The 15911-nt window shown below is 34.5% G+C and overlaps 1 long non-coding RNA gene across 1 annotated transcript; it reads left to right on the top strand.

Annotated features, from left to right (window-relative positions):
* Positions 1-7643: 7643 nt before the first annotated feature.
* LOC131943058 (uncharacterized) lies at positions 7644-13754 on the top strand. The gene is made up of 3 exons (XR_009386837.1): positions 7644-7756; positions 8403-8515; positions 13674-13754. It is a non-coding gene; the product is annotated as an uncharacterized LOC131943058 (long non-coding RNA).
* The last annotated feature ends 2157 nt before the right edge of the window (positions 13755-15911 follow it).

Below are 15911 nucleotides of genomic sequence, written 5' to 3' on the forward strand. Positions count from 1 at the left end.
ATTATTGAACTGGCGAGCCGCATCCTTACAATAAAGGAGCCGCGGGCGGCTTGCGAGCCGCATAATGTCGACCCCTATTTTAAGGCCGATAACAAATGTTGTTACGAGTAACATGAATCAATCAATATGTTCTTTTTTTTTGGCAGTACAAACTAAAGATTTATTAAACATTTCAATAATGTACGTATTTCAACACATATTGGTAATTTTCACATACTACTAAAACACATAAAATGTATTTATTTATATATGAAACTCATTAGAAAGAGATAAACTTCCAAAACTTGTGTTGGATGTTTGGTATTGAAATCAATTATCACATTATTTAATTGCATTATAATCCTAACCCTTATTTTGGACATAACACAATAAGTACCATTATTTATCTGTTTAGGTAAATTTGGAAAGCATTATGAGTAACTTAGTAAAGCATATACTTATTTCTTAAATGAGTATAATAAAAAGTAAAGAAGCCAACAAGTGTTTCTTCCACCGCCCCCCCCCCCCCCGAACGAAATGGATGGAGTAATGGAGTTTATATAGAAAACTAGCCGTTGGTACCCGTTACACTATAGCAGTTTTCCTAATGGGATTGACACAAGTGTGTATTTCTTGAACGTGCTTGTTGTAGTAAGTTTCTGGTAGCTAAGAGATGTATTAAAAGAACAACTTATACAAGCACATCAATAGTCCAGTGATAGTTGTTCTTTTAGCCGCACTGCATGGTACAATACACTTTTTACCCCCTTACATTATTGTGATTATTAAAATATCTACCAGATAATAACCATGTATTATAGTTGCTGGAATATTTACAAATATTTACAACACTAACATAATTATATTATGATGGGTAACAAAAATGTTTCTAGCACTTTTTAAAATTTATTTTTTACAAAACTGAATTTCAAAATTTAATTATTTACACAATTCCCATACACCTATCACTTTACAACAAGAGAGCCAATTATATTATTATATTCGTATCTTTTATATCCCCATAATTGTCCACAACTTGTAGATTTTATTTATTGGTCCTACAATGGTGTGGTGTCAGACACTATTTCTGGTGTGGCATAATCTGTTTCTTCTGAGAGAACTTGTGCCGTGTTTCATATTTCTTCACCGTCATGATTTTGAAATGTATATGAAGTGTTTCCTGGTCATATGTTTGGTGATGCTTCTAACTTTTCTTTTCATGTTACTCTACTAAAATTCTCTAGAATCCATTTGTATCAGTAGCTAGCAGCTTCTTCTTGGTGATCAGCTGGTCCACATTCTCACGTACATGAAATCAGAAATTGCAATCAACATTTTCAATGAAATTTTGATGCTGGCGGATTATACCTATTGAACTTCGGTCACACAGAGTTCAAATAAATACGTTTTAATGTTAAGTCAAACGGTATGGGGTAAAGATAACAAATATTTAATTTAAATATTAAATTTTAGAGACAGATACCATATAAAATGCATAGTCTAGTTTTTCTTTTATTTTAATGTTTGATTCATTGCTTATAATAAAAAATACCCCATAAAAAATGATAAAAAATAAAGTTAAATATATTCTTACCAAAATAAATAAAATTACTTCCCTTGAATGTAGTTTTAAAAATAGGTTAACTACCTTTTTGTCTTAAGAGAAAAAAACTTTTTTTGTGTTTCACCAGCAGCCGTTGAGTTTTTACATGGATGATCTTCCTGGCAAGAAAACAAGAAAAAATATTTGTGTTTGTACAGAAAATTGTATTTTATTTCATTACCTTTCATTATACCCTTCTGTAGCAAATTCATTTAGTGACAAGAACGCCGAAATCGATGACGTCACATGTCATATGTTTGAAGTACGGAAAGTACACAAAACCAATGGCTTCATCTTCCAATTTTAGAATACGAAAAAATGAACTATTTCACTAAAATTTGATTTAGATCTATATCTAAAGATTTACCTATCGAGACGTAATTTATGAAATTTATACAATTTCCTCTGCCAAAACTAATACAAATTACTTTAAAAGAACAACATAAATACCATTAAAAAGCCGGGTTTTTATCGGAGTCATTTAAGTCTTTTAATCAATGTGTGAATTTAATAAGGTGTTGTGTTGACTAATTATGTATATAATTTGGTGTTATTTTTGTAATAGGTATTAGTAGCCTATGTTATTTTTAATGTGTCGGATTTTTAGCTATTTAGTAATTTCTTTGCTTTGTCGCTAATATCGTTAAACCTGTAGTAAAGCACATTGCGTTTTGACCAATAACTATTTTATAAAATATTCTTCTAAAAAATGTATACCATTAAAAATATATACATCGATAATTCACGTGTAACGGATACCAACGGCTAGTTTTCTATATAAACTTCATTACTCCTTCCATTTCGTTCGGGGGGGGGGAGGGGGGGGGGGCTTCTTTACTTTTTATTATACTCATGGAAGAAAACGCTTGCTCGCATGAATATGTTGACCCGAAGATCGTGAGCACTCCAAATGTCAACTTCTTCAGCTCATAGTAGCATCATGGGAGACTAGTCCATGCGTCACATAGTAGGGCCTCAACCAGTGTTTCTTCCAGACTTTTTTCTCCGGGGGGGGGGGGGGGGCACTTGAAATTTTTTTTGGGGGGAGGGGGGCGGTAGACTTTTTTCGGGGGGGTGGGGGACGGACACTGTTAAAAGTATATATTTTCTATATAAATTATATACATTTCATTTCGTTCAGGGGGGGGGGGGGGGCGAAGAGATGCCTGGAAGAAACTCTGGCCTCAACTCGCGGCATTTACTTTAGAGCTGCCCAGTTGTGCAGCGTAACATGCATGTTTCTCCGGACCTCCAACTCTCCTAACTGAAACAAATGTTTCGTTTTGAAATCCAGCAATTGCATTTGAAGCAAACCAACATCAATTCCAAACGGCTCAATGTTGATCTCATTTGTTTTTGTGTTAAAAGGATCTGCTAAGAATCTTCGAGCACTAGCATTTGTTTGAATTGCTCAAATCTCTCGGTGAATCCATCCTTCAATTAGTTTATTGTAATGAAGTAATTCATGTTAATAGTAGCATTGGTTTCATCATGGTATTTTTAAAGATTTTTCGAAATTAAGTAATGTATCGCTCTCAGTGTCTTCAACAAGAAAAAGTAATTTATTTTTCGAAACAACCCACTACTTCATGCAAGGCTGGGTTTTCCTTTCCTTGCAGTTTTACATTTAGCTCGATTAGTTTCTTTGTAATATCCACACTTTGGACAATTTAACAGAAAGCACATTGAAATATGGAGTAACTAAATATTCTAATAAAATAGCGAGTGTTTATTGTTTATATTTATTATTATATCGTTCATTACTGAGTGTTGAAGAACAATATGTTTAAAAGTTTTGAAAATAAAACAATTATTAATATTTGTGCATGGAGCTAAAGAGCCGCATCTAGACATCAAAAGAGCCGCATGCGGCTCTCGAGCCGCAGGTTGCCGACCCTTGGAGTAGTTGAATAGTGTTACATTGTATACTATATGTGTATGGTCCTCTAGCACGATCTACAGTTTTGAAAAACAAAAATATGTGAAAAGTAACCAAGCATGCATGCATACATTTTTAAGAAAATTGAAGAAATAGATTAATTCTTCAAAAACAAATGTCTTTTTGAGCCTGCCGCTCCATAGGTCCATGGGTCAGATGACATTTTATTAACCTTAATTAATTTAGTATTAGAAGTATATAAATCATTAATTCAAATATATCTTATTATTTCCATGAGTAAATACATAAATAAATCTCTTGATGTTGATAATTTTACTTTCCTTTTTATGTTTATGTTTGTAAACCATATTATATTTTGGTATAGTAACAGCAATTTAATAACAATGGGTAGTTAAAATATACACCATTTGAATCTTATTACGAAATGAGAAGGCTGTATACATTCTAGACCGCAGTGAGCGTCAATGACACTATACTTCTATTGGATACTTCTCTTTATGTACTACTTAACCAATGCAGGATTTCTGTTTTTTGCTTCCTAATGTATCCTGACGGTGACTGCTCATCTACGCTACACCTTTAACTTCACCGACTTCAACCTGAGTCATTATATAATGTGTTGAATAACTTTGTTACAATTTAAGAAACAACCCACGCTTCTATTTTTGTGATTTAAATAGTAGTTCATTATCATATATATAAAGAAAACATTATTTTTACAAGCTTGCTTCCTCTGTAGTCGTCACCGAGTTAGCTTCTATCATCAGCAAGGCCGTCTGTTTCAAGCACACAACTGCACAACGTTCAGTATTAGTGACACATACAACAACTAGCCCACATTGGGGCGAGGGGGGGGGGGGGGCTCTGCCAACGTTAACAGACCCGGGGGATGGTTTTGCCATACATGCCTGAGTGGTTACATGTTTAAACCTCAACGGCGGCTGGAATAAATAGCGAGATCGGTCTCTAAAACATCCAGGAAATTCAAGCTCTGAATTGAGTTATTATTATTTTTTTAATTCTGTTAAACATAATTATATGACTGAAGCTGTAGAGAATATTAATAATAGAATTAATCTTTTTTGAAGCTTTATTGGTGAATGAATTTAGAGAGGGAAGCAACCGGGTCGAGTGAAATAGGATGTGTTGTGGAGCGGTATTTTACAAGGGTGATTCGAACGACGCGGGTGGGGAGGGGTCGGTGGAGAGAGAGAGAGAGAGCTGTGGACAATGTTATTCTGTGCTTATAAGTGAGAGTGCTACGTGTAGATGATCGAATGGTGGGTTTAGGCCGGTACATAACGGAATAAAAGATTAGACTTTGCAGCTTAAATCAATTGTCGTTAAGTCGAATCCCGTTTGGGCTCTAGAAAATACTCTTCACAGACAGCATACGGGGATGTGGTCCACGCGCTGGCACACGACTGGGTCGTTTAGTCTATTTCATGTTTCTAAAGTGCCGATAACTTAAATTCTTTTTCAGTTAGCTGGACACAATTTTATACACGGGTATGGGATTTTTATCTGTTGCTTCTGTTAAATTTTGAGTGATTTACGGTGATCGAAAGCATTACTTTAAACTATTTTTTAATACTGAAAAAAATAGCACTTCTACCGGACCGATTTTATTCAAACGTTTCACGTAGGCCAAGACTTATGCACTCTGACATAAGACGTGTCTTAATTAAATGTTTAACTAACCTTTAAAAAATGAATTACAGATTTATCTATAAAGTACTAATTTTTCTCGCTATCGTGCACACCGTGTTAGCATTTGTTTGGTTCGCAATCCTTTTTCTACTTGATTCTATTATATTTTTAAAAAAATTATAGAAAAAAATAATAGAAAAGATTTATATAGCACGATTGGACTGAAAGTGCCACCCCTTAACTGTTATATTCGAGAAGGTTTAGAGGAGATCACTCCAGCTATATTTACCTAAGGGAAACCGAAATTTTGGTCTAAGAGAAGTAATGATGTAAAGCCCCGATTAGTTTAACCAAAGCCAATATTTTTTTTACATGCTTTTATTACAAACTTTTTTAAAACTTTGTTTCTCTGCAGTGTTTCTTTCAGACTTATTTCTCTGGGGGCAATCGAATTTTTTTTGTGGGGAGGGGGGGGGGGGTCAATGCAAAAAGTATTCATTTTCTATATAAATTCTATTTCTTTCGAGGGGCCGGTAGACTCTATTCCGGATGGGGGGGGGGGGGTTCCGTCCCCGAAGAGATGCCTGGAAGAAACTCTGTTTCTTTGTCTTCTGTCTGTCGAGCTTTGTCATGGATCGAAACTGGAGTGTTAAAACTCCGTGCCCCAGCAGACTGATAAACCTGTCTGGGTCACCTTACCCTAATTCTACAGTCCGTACATAACAAAGCGAAGAAGAAGGAAAAAAGCTTTAAAACGTTTTAATAACAAGCTTTTATGCATAAACACACTAAAAATGAGAAAATAAATAATTATCTTTAAATATATACTAATACACTACTATTTAATTAAATATAAATACATGTGTAAGTCAAGATATTATCTATTGGATACCTTTCCTAATACTTAGAAAGAGAATTATGCTTTTTTGGAATTTATTTAAATAGTATATATATATATATATATATATATATATATATATATATATATATATATATATATATATATATATATATATATATATATATATATACATATATACATATATACATATATACATATATATACATATATATATATATATATATATATATATATATATATATATATATATATATATATATATATATATATATATATATATATATATATACATTATTTTATAAATAAAATTTGTTCTTCATTTTAGTACATTATTACATTAAAGTTTGTTATTATGCATTTTTTCATTAGTTTTTAAATTTTTAGTACACAAGAATCTCGTGACAAAAAATTATTAACAAAATGAGCATGAAAACAAATAGATAAGGTAGAAGTAATAAAAATAATGAACTACTATTTAAATAAACAAAAATAAAAGCGTGGGTCGTTTCTTAAATTCTAGCAAAGATATTCAATACATAATATAATGACCCTGGCTTTTCTTTTTAATTATTTAAATAGTAGTTCATCATTAGTAGTTTTAATTCCTTCTTTTAAACGATGTTTATTCACAGACATATGAAGCTAATTTTGACCAGCACTATGAACAAACGTTCTGAACATGTGTTACAAAGTTCACTTGATAATGCTGCTAGCACGCTATGACAAAAATGCACTCCAGCCTGTCAGTCCCTGTATAACACAAACCGACAAAAACAGCACTAGCTTGTAATAAACTGACAGGTGTAATCCTCTTCTGACAGTTATGGTTAACTGCCTGCACACACAAACTGTGTGGCGAAGAGCATTGAACCAGAATGTGGTTACAACACAGCCTGTGCACCATGAAAGGGATTCTTTGGTTGGTTTCTCTGGTGCTTGCTATTACAATGAATAAAAAAGGTAAGATTTGAATGATTTTTTAAAAAGTAACTATGAGCCTATAACTGAAAATAAAGCTCAGTTCATTTTTCTTTTGGAATTATGACGCTTTATTTCATTTAAATATAAAGTTTAATTACGTAAAGTGTTTTTTTTTAAATTATTAATAAATGTAAGCAGTTTAAGTTAACAGTACAATTAATTTTCTTTGATAGTTTATAATATTTATACACATAAATTCTATAATATATATATATATATATATATATATATATATATATATATATATACTATTATTTTTTAAAACAATTATTAGTATCCTGCACGGAAACCACAACATCTTCTTCAATTAGTGGTATGTATAACTTAATTATTTTAATGAAATGGTAGTAGATTATATTTACTTTAATTAAAGGAACGTAGATTTGAACTACGTTTAATTATTAATCAAACCAGTAGTGGTAATAATATTCTTATTATGTTAAGTTATTGCATGTAGATTCTATTGCATTAATGGTAATTGAAATACTGTCATTTTATATAGTGGTAGACCTATTATTATATCTATATTATTTGTATTTGCTTTATGTTTTATGTGAATGTATGCTACATGGATGCTTAATATAAACATTTAGTAGTACTTATTAAGCAGTTTCGTGATATTTTTAAAAATAAAAAAAATAGTAACACACTTTTCAGTTGATGACCAATGCAACACTCTTGTTGTTGCGACTAATGAAATTTGGTATGTTCAGCTTCAAGGGTTTAACAACTTTTCGATGTTTGCGGAGAATGCGACGTCACAACGTGAACATTTCTGCAAGTAGGTTGTTATTTCTTAGTAGTTCTGTTATAATAATCACGATAGATTTGTAATATTTTGTTTTACATATCAATCACTTTACGTACATCTTCAAATTACAAAAATAATTTGGAAGACAGAATACCATTCTGCTTTTTATTATGTCCGGCCAACGAGAGTAGAGTTTAGCTTTTCCGACCTAAACACATGAGGTAGGGAGGGTCAGGTGTATTGCCAGCTACCTTGAATTTTCCAAACTCAAGTCGGGTATTTATCGTGGCTGTATCCAACGAAGAAAGGATAATGCTCTTGTTTCATATGACCGAATTAGAGACTCGCGGGCCATTATCTGCCGCCAAAAAAAAATATTACGACTGAAATATACGACTGATATGGAAAGAATTTACAGAACATTTTGGATTGGAACTTTCACTTGATCTTTTTTTATACCTTTCATAATTATAATAAAAGCTAACACCATTTCGGATTTAATAGATGATCCATTATATGAAACGTAAGATTTCATTACCTCTCTCTCTCTCTCTCTCTCTCACTCTCTCTCTCTCTCTCTCTCTCTCTATCTATCTATCTATCTATCTATCTATCTATCTATCTATCTATCTATCTTGTCCTCCTTAGATTTTACAACTTAAACTTTATTTTACAGTGCCAGCTCCTTGCTGGGGCAGATATTTAAAATTTGTAGTTTGAGCTATACGACTGGCTTCCTCATACATAAAGGGTTAGCTGACTGGGGTTGCACTGAAGACGGCTATGCAGGTGATGATTCTTTTATAGTATAAAAAGGTTTGAATAACAAGCTTTTATATGTAATATGCTATAAGAATGGAGGAAATAAATAAAAAAACCATTTATTTTCTTCATTTTAGAACACTATTACAATAAAGCCTTTTATTAAAACGTTTTTTAATGCATTTTTCATACACAAAGTATTTTAGTTGATATTCCAAAGGCTATAATATTAATGTTTACAAAATATGATTTCTGAAAATTCTATCGTAACAACATGTTTGATTATCTTTATGCCTCTCTAAGCAGATTTGATTTTTACTATTTATAATATGTAAATAAAAAGCCTGACAATATATAAATGTAGTGGATTCGAATTAACTTAAAACAAGACTACAACGTTTTACTGCTTTAGATTTTTTATTATAATTGAAATTTTTATTTAAATATCCTTTAATATTTCATCTTAAAAGGAGATGATTTTTTTTGTTGGGGTTAAATTTACACCATAGCCTTATTTTGAGCTTGCTAAAATATGCATCGTTTCATAAGTTACGACCCCTTCTAATGTGTCAAAAATGATTAACCTCTTGTGTTATTTAAAGCGTCTTTGTCGGATTAATTATGCAAATTAAATTTCAAAAAGAAACAATTGACGTCAAAACATGCACATGTAAACTGCAGACGTGAAATCTATTTTTAGAAACCGACTTCGAAATTTTTATAGTCAGAATGATAAATATACATATGCATTATATATATATATATATATATATATATATATATATATATATATATATATATATATATATAGTTTATCTCTCTCTCTCTCTCTCTCTCTCTCTCTCTCTCTCTCTCTCTCTCTCTATATATATATATATATATATATATATATATATATATATATATATATATATATATATGTATATATATATATATATATACATATCGATGGTCTCGGTCGCAAACCGTCTAACTCAAAAAAATTCGATTTTCTTTTTTTTACATAAATCAAAAGCCAATATGATTCCCCATAATGCCTGAAAATATTAGAGAAATCTGTAGAATGATTATTGAGATATAATCATCTGAACAAACCGCCTATAATTTCTAGCACTAAAAATCTCGGCGCAAAACGAATATCGCTACATTTGTCAATACACATTTGATCGGGAACGCAGTCGCACGCCGTAATCACACAATTTTACAGCACAGCAGTCACAGTACTTATAGGTAAGGATATTTGATTAATTATATTCAACTATTTTATTACATTTTATCATTTTAAAGAATAAAAAACAAATAGTATTTGTTTAATATAGCCTATTTCCAGATTGTCAATAACCAAACTGATTTGTTTACAATTTTTTGGGCTAACACAATGCTTTGAAACTAGATCTTCATTCTAGAATCTAAATATCAATCAAAACAATATAATTCGAATTATATTTCTACAAGAATGTGCAATGAATTTAATAATTGTTAATTCACTACTAGCTTTAGATTGAGGGTTTAGATACGTGTGAAGAAATGTTTATATGGTAGGTTACAAAATGTTTGGCGTACATGTTCAACGACATGGTAAGTTGTCTTTAGTAAATGCTTTTATGATTAATTTTTCAACAGAAAAGCCTATCTCAACATACCAGATTCTCTCAACAGACCAGCCTCTCTCAGCATACCAGCCTCTCTCAACATACCAGCCTCTCTCAGCATACCAGCCGCTCAACATATCAGCCTCTCTCAACAGACAAGACTTACCACATAACAGACCAGCCTCTCTTAACAGACCAGTCTCTCTCAACATAGCAGCCTCTCTCAACATACTAGCTTCTCTCAACAGACCAGCCTCTCTTAACAGATCAGCCTCTCTCAAAAGACCAGCCTCTCGACATACCAGCCTCTCTCAACAGATTAGCCTCTCTCAAAAGACTAGCCTCTCCCAACATATCAGTCTCTCTCAACAGACCAGCCTCTCTCAACAGACCAGCCTCTCTCAACATAGCAGCCTCTCTCAACAGACCAGTCTCTATCAACAGAACAGCCTCTCTTAACAGATCAGTCTCTCTCGACAGACAAGCCTCTCTCAACAGACCAGCCTCTCTTAACAGATCAGCCTCTCTTAACAGACCAGCCTCTCTCAACATACCCTCCTTACTCGACAGACCAGCCTCTCTCAACATACCAGCTTCTCTCAACAGACCAGCCTCTCTCAACATAGCAGCCTCTCTCAACATACCAGTCTCTATCAATAAAACATCCTCTCTTAACAGATCAGTCTCTCTCGACAGACCAGCCTCTCTCAACAGACCAGCCTCTCTTAACAGATCAGCCTCTCTTAACAGACCAGCCTCTCTCAACATACCCTCCTTACTCGACAGACCAGCCTCTCTCAACATACCAGCTTCTCTCAACAGACCAGCCTCTCTTAACAGACCAGCCTCTCTCAACATACCCTTCTTACTCGACAGACTAGAATCTCTCAACATACCAGCCTCTCTCAACAGACCAGCCTCTCGACATACCAGCCTCTCTCAACAGATTAGCCTCTCTCAACATACCAGCCTCTCTCAACAGACCAGTCTCTCAACATATCAGCCTCTTACAACAGACCAGCCTTACCACATAACAGACCAGCCTCTCTCAACAGACCAGCCTCTCTCAACAGACCAGACTTACCACATAACAGACCAGCCTCTCTCAACAGACCAGCCTTTCTCAACATATCAGCCTCTCTCAACAGACCAGACTTACCACATAACAGACCAGCCTCTCTCAACAGACCAGCCTCTCTTAACAGACCAGACTTACCACATAACAGACCAGCCTCTCTCAACAGACCAGCCTCTCTCAACAGACCAGCCTCTCTCAACAGATCAGCCTCTCTCAGCATACCAGTCTTACCACATAACAGACCAGACTCTCTCAACAGACCAGCCTCTCTCAACAGACCAGCCCCTCTCAACAGACCAGCCTCTCTCAACATACTAGTCTCTTTCAACAGACCAGTCTCTATTAACAGACCAGCCTCGCTCAACAGATCAGCCTCTCTCAACATACTAGTCTCTCTCAACAGACCAGTCTCTATCAACAGACCAGCCTCGCTCAACAGATCAGCCTCTCTCAACATATTAGTCTCTCTCAACAGACCAGCCTCTCTCAACAGACCAGCCTCTCTCAACAGATCAGCCTCTCTCAACATACTAGTCTCTTTCAACAGACCAGTCTCTATCAACTGACCAGCCTCTCTCAACAGACCAGCCTCTCTCAACAGACCAGCCTCTCTCAACAGACCAATCTCTCTCAACAGACCAGTCTTACCATACAAGACACCAGCATCTGTCAACTGACAAATCGTAAAGGCACCAGCCTTTCATAACAGACCAGTCGTAACATTAAGGCACCAGTAACTCACAAGAGACCAGTCTCTCTCAGCAGACCAGTCGTAATATACAAAAGACCAATCTCTCTCAACTGACCAATCTTACCCTCTAAGATACAAGTCTCTCAACAGACCAGTCTTACCATACAAGAAACCAGCCTTTCTCAATATACCAGTCGTAACATACAATAGACCAGCCTCACATAACAGACATTAGACACCAACCTCTCTCAAAAAGACCAGCCTTACCCTACAAGAGACCAGTTGATCTCAAAAGACAAGTCAGACCTATCAAGAATTCAAAGCGACAGATATTCGTGCACTGCAGTACAAGCCTGATGCTACTGTCTACTTAAAAGTGAATTAGCAGATAGATGGCAATTGCTAAGCTAGGTCGTAAGATTATGATATCATCTGTACCCCTGTCAAGTTGTACAAGAGCAGGAAAAAAAAAAGATAAAAGCTGTCATATTTCAGCACCTAAAAGCAAGTCATAAACACACCTTTTTATGATGATTTCTCTGATTTTAAAAATATATGCCATTTTAATTTTTCTTGATGTAACGTTTATTCAAAGAATACATTTTAAAAATAAACACATTTTTTTGTGATACATTTTTTGTAAAATAAGTAAACATTAAGTCAGTATTAATGTGATTAGTGTGTTATATCTCATTCATAATATATCTGACAATACGGTTTCTGTTTTTACTATTATCATTCTACAAACCCAGCACCCACCAGATTTAGTAAAATAGAAAGATGTAATAAATAAAGCATAACCTTCAACAGTTAACAAGTCTAGTGCTAAATACAGACATAATGAATACAGTCGAAAGCGATAAAGCCATACTTAAACATCTCTACTAAAAATTAAACTGACCCCATATCGTAGAATAAACTCAAATAATTAAAATATGAGCCCAAAACTATAATCTAAATATTATGAAGTGTTAATTATAACTTAAAAACAAATACATAACTAAATCACGTTCATTGGACAAAAACGAACGAACGCGACTGAGACCGAAATTCTCGGCTCAAAACAGCTAAGTCTGCGCGCGCACAGATAGACGGTTTGCACCGAGAATTTTAGACCGAGCAAACCGCCTATCTTTTTAAACCTGCTATAATTTTGTAAATATCAACAAAACCCATTTTAAAACGCTACAGTATAGTCGGTAGAGAGTTTCTTCGGAGATATCTTTAAAAAAAATTTGTATTAGAGCGATCGAAGAGGAAATAATCAGTTTTTTGTCTCTCCTGTAAAATTTACATTTTCGGAGTTAGACGGTTTGCGACCGAGACCATCGATATATATATATATATATATATATATATATATATATCTTCTTCTTTTTCGTTCTTAATGATAAGTGTTGAAGGGGATCGAGATTTATCTGCCAATGCGTTTGAACTCGAGACTTTGTTCGAATTTATCAGCCATTGAGGCCATTGACTCCGATTTCAGCCTGCTTTTCTTTTTGGATTTGCTTCCATAGCCTTTGTCCAACCAAGAACAAACTACAAGACAGCAAATGTATAATTTTGGAGTTGTCTCTCCCAGAAGAGTGGCTGTCCCTAGCTAACGAGCCTCATCTGCCCGAGGGTTCGAACTCCAGACTTTTCGGTTTAGCTTTACCGACTCGACCACGCCGACCCCTTATATATATATATATATATATATATATATATATATATATATATATATATATATATATATATATATATATATATATATATATATATATATATATATTGATACATACATACATTGATACATACGTTGGTTTGACTATTTCACAGATTTAGTTGCATTGCAGTCCTGTTTACAACATGAAAATTTTAGATCGTCAGTCGGTGATTTTCAATCGAGACCAAGTGAGGATGAGTGCATGTATGCTCTTTGTTCGACATTCTGTTTATTAGATCTATATTTACGTCTTGTGCTCTTGTTATTTAACATTTTTCTTTATAGTTTTCAACCCTGTTTTGCATCACATTTTTAAAAAAAAGTTCTAAATGCTTTGTATTTTAAGTCAATGTCTGGAGTCTTTCTCTTTGTGCGCTAACACTTAGAATTTTTCTTCACCTTCGATAGTCTGTATAGTAGAATTACATCTCAACAGTTTATAAACCTGTCGTCTGTCATGTTTTATGTTATCTGCTTTTTTCCACAGTATTGTTTGTACTCGTGTTCCTGGTGCATTGTCGGAAATATAATGCCGGCATATATTTGACATTATTTCTACGTGGTTTATTTATTTAATTTTTTTTTAAACAGTGATATTTTTGAATTTCTTTTACTTTCTATACTCTCTTTCAGCATGTATGGAATGTAAAGATTTTATAATCAAACTATTTTAACTGAAGGTACCCGACTTCAATGAGGAGTTGTCTAACAGAGTATGCCGATAAATACTGCAAGCCTGGGGATAAAGCAAGGGTTTACAATTCAGTGAAAAGCATTTTATCAACAGTGGAAGCATTTTTTTGCAAGTCGAATGAGACCAACACTACCACCTCTACCCCCACAGCATCTGCCACCACAGCCTCATCATTCACCACCACATCGCCACAAAAGACCAGCGATTCAGGCACCACAATCAGGACCACGACGACTAGCTATGTTACGACTCAAGAAACAACCAGCAAACCAAACGACACACTCACCACCCGGACTGTCAATGACGCTACCACAACGTACCCCTACACCACCACTATCTCAGCTTCTACCAACGCAGGAGCTACCACCGTTACAACTCAACCATCGGTTACCCCTGTAAGAACAACAACATCGAACCAACCCACCACCACACAAACCCTACCTAATGTTGAGTGTTACAAATGTAACAGTGGCTGCAACATTAAGAAACCAAACCGTAATTGTCCCGCCAACGGTAAAATGAGGTTCAACACACCGACCATCAAGTGCACGGGCCCTTGTATGTCATTTGTCAACACAACCAGTGAGTATTGATTGTTTTGTTATCAGATGTAAATCAAGGGGTCGGTGTAATCGAGTCGGTAAAGCTCGTGGTTGCTAAAACGAAAAGTCTCGAGTTCGAACCCTCGGGCAGATGAGGCTCGTTAGCTGGGGAAAGCCACTCTTTTAGGAGAGACAACTCCAAAATCAAACAACTGCTGCCGTGTAGTTTGTTCTTGATTGGACAAAGGCTATGGAAGCAAATCCAAAAAGAAAAGCAGGCTGAATTCGGAGTCAATGGCATCATTGTCGCATAACCAGTTGACACGTAATCCTTAATTGTGTTGGAGGTGATCCCTTCCAACACTAAAATTAAGAACGAAGAAGAAGAAAGAAGAAGAAGATATAAATCATAGCTATACTCTAAACATAAGTTTAAAATTGCAGAAAGTTGAGCAAATATTAGCAGCTCTATCTTAATGCTGCTGCGATCAAAGCCCCAACTAAACAAACACACGACTAGTTAATGTAGATAGAGCAATCGTTCAAATGTTATACATAAACTTTGTTGGTACAAAGGTACAAATGGCGTAGCTGAAGTAGAGTTTACACATTTCTCTGTTATTATTGAAATAACAAACAATATGCGCAACGGCATTTAATAAAACAAGTGTATGCTGACATGGAGAATTATCAACCATTAAATGAAATCTATACATTGGTTCATCTGAAACTTTATTTCTTGGAAATTCCTACCGAATATTGACTTAACAAAATAATGATATAAACGATATAAATATAAATAAACTTCATTTATAAAAAAAAATCACGCTTTAAACAAGTTAGCTTATAATTTGTTAATAATGGCTGTATTTGCTTATGTTCTAGATGTTATTCGTGGTTGTTCAGACGGAGCCTTCCCCGACCTGACTATCAAACCAACCAACAAATGCCTGACCCACAATTTGATATCCATATGTTTTTGTACTGGTGACCGCTGTAACACAAGAAGTATGGAAAAAGGAGTCGTGTAGAACATACACGACCGTCATACCCACACAGAGACTTTGACTTGGCTGACTTTTGGTAGTGAAATAAACCAATATATAAACGTAAAG

Source organism: Physella acuta, unplaced genomic scaffold (assembly GCF_028476545.2).
Source record: "Physella acuta isolate Inbredline_101_S28 unplaced genomic scaffold, ASM2847654v3 ptg000440l, whole genome shotgun sequence".
Classification (NCBI taxonomy): domain Eukaryota; kingdom Metazoa; phylum Mollusca; class Gastropoda; family Physidae; genus Physella; species Physella acuta.